This window comes from Theropithecus gelada, chromosome 3, assembly GCF_003255815.1.
Source record: "Theropithecus gelada isolate Dixy chromosome 3, Tgel_1.0, whole genome shotgun sequence".
NCBI lineage: Eukaryota > Metazoa > Chordata > Mammalia > Primates > Cercopithecidae > Theropithecus > Theropithecus gelada.
Genome location: NC_037670.1, coordinates 31,704,657 through 31,712,347, shown reverse-complemented (window position 1 = coordinate 31,712,347; position 7,691 = coordinate 31,704,657).

The window sequence follows — 7,691 nt, the reverse complement described above, 5'->3', positions numbered from 1 at the left end:
TTCCCGTGGTATTTCCAACAGAGAAACAAGAGAATGAATTTGCCTTTCACTCAAGAGCTATCACTATCAATGTATTTCTATGATGTTAGGAGAAACCCTGAATATTGCAATATACATTATCCCTCTGTATGTAAATTATAGGTTATAGAGCTATGGGGCTATGATTTTTTTTTTTTTTTTGAGACAGAGTTTCGCTCTTGTTGCCCAGGCTGGAGTGCAGTGGCATGATCTAGGCTCATTGCAACCTCTACCTACCAGTTTCAAGCGATTCTCCTGCCTCAGCCTCCCAGGTAGCTGGGATTACAGGCATCCACCACCACATCTGACTAATTTTGTATTTTTAGTAGAGACGGGGTTTCACCATGTTGGCCAGGCTGATCTCAAACTCCTGGCCTTGTGATCTGCCCACCTTGGCCTCCCAAAGTGCTGGGATTACAGGCATGAGCCACCATGCCCGGCCCAGTCTATGATTTTTATGTAGGCAACAACATTTTCTTTAAAAAAAAATTCCAAAAGTACGTACACTAGTCACTTGCAGAAGTTCTCAAAGAATTATGCCTCCCAAAATTCATGCCCTGGTGTAGCTCTTGCACCTTCAATTGATGCTGAATAAACCAGGTTACTTTATAAACACTAGAATTCAGTGGAGGTGATGCTCTGCAGCTCTGGAACTGAGCCTTTAGAAGGGCTGGCATCCCAGCTTTGTTGCTGCTAGGAGCTCTGCACAGCCATAGAAGTACAGCTATTCTTCCAGACTGATGAGGTGAGGATGACACAAACAGAAGGAGAGGATACGAAGGAGAATCAGAGTGCAAGCAACAGCGAGAACTGAGGCCCCAGACGTAATGATCTCAAGTCAGTCATCTGATGTGGTCCAGTCCAGCATATATCACATGGAGCAGAGGCAAGCTGTTCCCACTATGCACCTTGTGAATTCCTGACCCACAGAAGAGCAATCAAATAAAATTGTTATTCTTTTAAGCTACTAAACGTAGTGGGTGGTTTTCATGTAACAATAGAAGTGGTCTTGTGGTGAGTTCCTCATTTCAGTTGACTGAAAAGGAAATGTTAGGCCTGATTTAGATGGTTCTGCAAGATATGCAAGCATCACTCAGAAACAGACAACGATAGCACCACAGCCCACCCAGGTGTGGCTGTGAGGGACAATAGGAAGTGAAATCCTCCCAGCAGGTAGAGATCTACACTGATTTATGGGAAGTAGCTTCATATTTGACTGATTGGGCAGAGTCTGTGGGGGGGAAAAACATGATTAGAAAAAATGACGACAAAATAATTATTGAGAAAGGGAATATAAATGGAGTTCTCTGAATGCCCACCGTGTAAAATTGTTCAGATTCCATGTGACTGCTCACTGAAGAGTTATCTCAGCAGAGGAGGATCTTATTAATAACATGGACAAGATGACCTAGTATGCGGATATCCATCTGGCTGTTTTCCACGTCATCCCACTTCTTGCCCAACAACCTCATTAATCAATTGGCCGTGGTGGTAGAGTTGAAGGTTATATATGGACTCAGTAAGGTGGATCTGATCCAGCCACTGCTGAGTGCTCAATCTGCCAGCAGCAGAGCCCATCCCTGAATCTCTGATGTAGCTTCACTACCTGAGAGACTCCTCTAGTCATCTGGAGGCACCATGGAAGGGCAGTGGTTTGTTCTCACTGGAAAAGACACTTACTCTGCATGTAAATGTGCCTTCCCCGCCCACAATGCTCCTGCCAAAATCAGTTCTTGTAGACTCAGAAAAGGCCTCATTAATTATCAAAGTGTCACACACAGCCTCGTTTCCAAACCAGAGATCATATTCTATCAAATAAAATACAACGATAAGCTCACATGTATAGTATTGACTATTCTTACCATGCTCCCAATCAGCCACTGGTCTGATAGAACAGTTGAATAACCTTTGGGAAACTTAGTTATGACACCAGCTTGGGGACAACACTTGGCAGGGAAGTTATAGCTAGTTATATCATATTGTATAATAAGGAATGAAACTTTTAGTTATCCCACTGGGAAAGAACGATGACCAGCAGGAATGGGCAGAGGAAGAAGGGAATGATAACACCAGTTAAGCCTGTCTGTCCAGTTATAAAAACAAAGACTAGTAATTTTGACTATTGTTTTTCTTACTTTCATATGAATATTTTTGTATATATTAACCAATTATGTTCCTTTCTTCCCCTTCTCCCATTAAGCTAGTATTGATCATCAGATGTACTAATAGTTGGTTAGTCTTATACCTCAGTATTCAGGCTACAAGATATCAAAGGAAAAGTGTGATGCAGCTTAAAGGGTAATAACATCACCCAGAGATGGATTAGATGACACATGAGACTTTGTATCCTTTTGGGGCAAGAAGGTTAGCAGGTGTGAGGTTGCTTGAGGGGTGGTTGCAACATGTTAGAAAGTTAAATATAAGTTAAAAAGGTATATATGATGCCAAGTTAACAATGGGTTGACTATGTAGTTTTATGCATGCCAACTGGTCTACTAGCACTATGATTCCCAGAATTATCTTCTGGGAAACCTGAGCAAGATTTGGAAGGCAGAAGTGAACGGTAGCCATTGACTCTTCAAAGACCATCATTGTTAGCGCAACAAGGGATAGAGGCTGAAGTGCTGGCAGATTCCAGCCCTCATTCATGTTTTCCCTCCTCTGTATCTAGCTCTTCTTCCTGACTGCAAGCTTTGCTGACTGTAATGGGTAATTTTATGTGTCAACTCAGAGGGTGTTTTGAGATGAGATTAACATTTAAATCAGTGAACTTTAGGTAAAGTAGATTGCCTTCCATAATGTGGGTGGGCCTCATCCAACACATTAAAGGTTTGAACTGAACAAAAAGATCAGCCTCCTTGAGCAAGAGGAACTTCTTCAACAGACTGCCTTCAGCCTTTATCTGCACTACCAGCTCTCCAGGATCTCAGGCTTGACAGTCTCCCTGCAGATTTTAAGACTTCCCAGACTTCGTAAACACGTGAGGCAATTCCATAGATAGAAAGATGGGTGGATGGATGGATAGATAGGTAGAGACAGATACACAGATAAATGATAGACAGATAGATGGATAGATATAGATAGATGATAGATAGATAGATAGATAGATAGATAGATAGATAGATAGATGATACACAGATAGATGATACACAGACAGATGATATACAGATAGATGGATAGATGATAGATAGGTAGGTAGGTAGGTAGATAGGTAGATAGATAGACAGACAGATAGATAGATAGATAGATAGATAGATAGATAGATAGATAGGCAGGCAGATAGATCCTACTGGTTCTTTTTCTCTGGAAAGCCTGAACACACGGGCCAACAGTCTTTCCAGGCCCATAACCAGATGCAGAGGCAACAACAGGGTTCCCAGGCTCCTTCCCAGTTTCACTCCCCAGCTGCTGTCTCTGCCTTCGCATATTCCTTTGTGAACTCTGCCCTTGTCCACTTGCACTAGCATTTCAGAAGGCACGGTTATAGACATTTCTCTGATCCTCCCAACCCTCCTTGTAAACTATACTTCTCCAGCCCCTTCCATAATGATATAAGGCCTTATTTCTATGATAAATCCCTTATTCTATAAAACTCATAATGGTTCTGCTGTCTTTATTGTACCATGACTGATACAATATATTACCATTTTGTGCAAAAGAAATTGTGCTAATGTTCTCAGCATAGGCAGTAAAGCACTCACACTGTTAAATGGTTCTCATTTCTTGTCCCATTCATCCACTCATTCATTCACTGAGGAAACAGTTGCTAAGTACCTCCCATCAGCTGGGTGCTGTTCTAAGACAGCAGACTTAAAATAAACAAAAGGCTGCAATGTGAACATGATCAACATCTAGAACTATAACCACTGAAGGGAAATTGCCAGGAGGAGATTTCCGTTCAATATTAAGAACTTTCTGACAATTAAAACTGCCTCAAAGGAATGGCCTCTCCGTTCTAAGGTAGTAAGGGCTTAGTACTACAGAAATTACCTAGCGACTTACTTATTAGGGACACATCAGAAGCCCTGATGCATCCGTTAGTGGAGTTGAAATATTCACCAGGTTCACTTTTAAATTTTATATTTGTATTTGATGATTCCAATATGTTATATGCTATCCGTGAGATTTTGAGACTCTGTATTCTGTCTGTATTCTAAAGTGACTATGAGATATAGTAGGATTACATAGTAGTCTCAGAATAATACCAACAAGGGAAGAGAACAGGTGTTTTTTGTTTACCATATACCAGGCAGGCTTCATTAGTTGTTTTATAATCCTCCCAAAACTCTAAAAAGTGTTATTATCCCCTCTGTATGGATAAAGACACTGAAATTCAGCAAGTTATAGTGACTTATTCAAACATCTCAGCCACCAATCAGAAGAAACTGAAAATTTTCTGACCCCAACCCCATGTTTTTTCTTATCTATATCACCTCAAGTTTCAGCATTTTTAAGTAAGAATGAATATGGGTTGGGCACAGTGGCTCGTGCCTGTAATCCCAGCACTTTGGAAGTCCGAGTCAGGTGGATCACCTGAGGTCGGGAGTTCGAGACCAGCCTGACCAACATGGAGAAACCCCACCTCCACTAAAAATACAAAATTAGCCGAGCATGGTGGCACATGCCTGTAATCCCAGCTATTCGAGAGGCCGAGGCAGGAGAATCACTTGAACTCAGGAGGCGGAGGTTGCAGTGAGCCAAGATCATGCCATTGCACTCCAGCCTGGGCAACAAGAGTGAAACTCCGTCTCAAAAAAAAAAAAAAAAAAAAAAAAAAGAATTAATATGGTTACTCTTCATAATTATTATAAGATTATTAACTTTCACATAATAAAGCATAATTTCTCATTTTTCAGGTCAAATCTTAATGCATGCACATTTTAATATACATCTTAGAATATATACTGTATTAAATATGTTAAGACAATAACACTACATCATTTATCAAATGTTTTGTATGTTCCAACCACTCCAAAGTGCTTTACATTCTCAATTCATCCTCACAGGAGTCCTGCAAATGGAGATATTTTTTAGCCTTATCCTACAGATAAGAACAATGAAAATCAAAGAGGCTAAGACATGTTTCCAAAGTTGATCAGCAACTAGAAAGAAAGTGGCAAGGCTGGAATTCCAATTTTGTTCTGGTTGACTTTGAAGCGCCTTTTCCATGTTCTGGGTATCCTGGATTACTCTCTCACTTGGGCTGGGGCAGGGATGGTGATTTTTCTTACCGTATTTTGCAAGATGACTTGCTCTTTCTCCTACATGTTCCAAGATTATTTGCTGCTTCTCCCTCTGGTTGTCTCCTTAAACAGCTTCTTGTTTATTTCTACAACAGTTTCTACTTTCAGCCCCATTTAAAATAAAAATTAGGAAGACTCACCCCATCAATCCATTTCAATATGAGGAATTGGTTGAGCAAATAAAACAAAATATTTGAGAATACTGAAGTTGCTGTGAATGACATATTACTACCATTCATTGTAATTTAGTTGTTCTAAGCCTTTTTTTTTTTTTTTTAACTTTGCTCAATCAAGCACTCCTAACTTGATGGCCTTGCTTCTAGCTATGATTCAAATCCACAGAGGATTTCATTTAGACTTTAAACTATAACTGACTTGCTGTAGGAGATGTTTAAGACAACCAGAGATATAAATTGTCTCATCTATCGCCAAGGGAAAAATGATTGTATCTTGTAATACGAACCTCAGGATAGGGATGAACTTGTTGGCTGTGTACTCCTGTTACCAACATCAGCTCCAAAGAAGAAAAATAGAATTGAGGAGAAGAGAAATTGTTTTCAGCTCATTATAGGGAAAGGAAAACTACATTAGTATATATGATTCATACATAAAGAGGAACATATACATAAAAACACAGTGGGAGGGAAGAAAGCTAGCATGTATTAAGGCTTAATATATACCAAGAGCTTCAGGTACCTTACAAAATCTTAAGAGATCTGGTGATTTCCATATTACGAAGGAAAGAATTGCAAAAAAAAAAAAAAAAAAAAATCTGAGTTTATAAACCCCTCCAACTCAAAAGTCCACATTTTCTCCACATATTCTATTGACTTTATATGCAATCTTATATAAACTCCTCTTAGAAATTCTGAGATCGTTGTAGATCACTTACCTTTTTAAGATTTCAGAATGAAAATAAAGTCATGAGTCTCCAAAGGGGACTTTGGACTCATCTGCAGCCTCTACCAATTGTCCCCTCTTCTTCAGTTTTCATTACCCAGTTTACAAGTGCCCTTGTGTTTAAGTCTTGACAAAAGTTGTTTGGAAGCCTTGACATTTTTCTGGAAAGTGAATAGAAAAAAATTTTCCTCCCATTTAGAAAGCATTAGAAAACTTCTAGCTACCTGGAGACGACATCTATTGTTACGAGGAGCCCAAAGCCCATCTCACTTGATTTGGGGGCAACGTCTTGCCCTCCTGTGGAGAATCACCCTCATCCTCGCTGGTGCTGTTGATGGAGTTGTCATTTAGGATGCCTCCCCTTTCCTGATTCAGGGGTAATAAAGTAGGTCGGATTCTCCCTGTCCCCAACAACGATTCAAATATTGTGCAGCAAACTCCAAAGACAGAAAACATTTGGAGCAGATTTTTCCCAAAAGTGATGCCCCCAGACACTGTCCATTATTCTTCTTACTCTGCCCACATGCTTGTCCCACTTATTGCTTATTTATTCATCATGTGTTGCTTATTTTTTCTTCAGTTCTGTGTGCTATCCCATATCCTTCCAGTACATTTCTTTATTTTTCTCTCCTTATCATTAGCTAGAGGTAGCTTCTGTTGCCAGCAATCAAAGTGCCGGAGCTGAGCTGACCATCCAACCATTGATAGGATGATAGGGCCCCAGTTAGACATTTACAAGTCACTGCCCTGGGACAAATTGTGACATTGGGCTCCCTGGGTCTCTCTTTCCTGGATGCTTGTGTCTCCTTCCACCTGTGTTTACAGGATGTGCACTTTCATTATCAATTTGCCATGGTCAGCTAATCCCTTCTGAGATGATAATGAATGATAATAGCTAGGGTTGCATCATCCACTAAAAGAGATTTTATTTCAGTAGGAAGCACAAAAAGAACTAGAAAATGTGGCCAGGTGCAGCGGCTCATGCCTGTAATTTCAGAACTTTGGGAGGCCAAGGTAGGTGGATCACCTGAGGTCAGACGTTTGAGACCAGCCTAGGCAACATGGTGAAATCCCATCTCTATCAAAAAAAAAATACAAAAATTAGCTGGATGTGGTGGCACACACCTGTAGTTCCAGCTACTCGGGAAGCTGAGGCACCAGAATCACTTGAACCCAGAGGTGCAGGTTGCAGTGAGCCGAGATCCCCCCACTGCACTGCAGCCTAGGTGACAGAGTGAAACCCTGTCTCAAACAAAAACAAATAAACAAACAAAAACAAACAAAAAAGTAGAAAATGTGGCAGACACAGAAGAGTGAGACACTAATTGTGGAATTCCACATATACTAAGAAAATATGTACAATAAATCATCCTGTGTAATCTTAGCAATGTCTTCCAAGACCCTCCACAATTCATGGCATTCCCCACTCAAGGACTCTCTCTGTATCAATTCTTAATTAACTAGTTACTGAACATTGTACCCAGGACCGTGACAACTTACGCTCAGCCCTTCCATGCTCTTCCATACCCA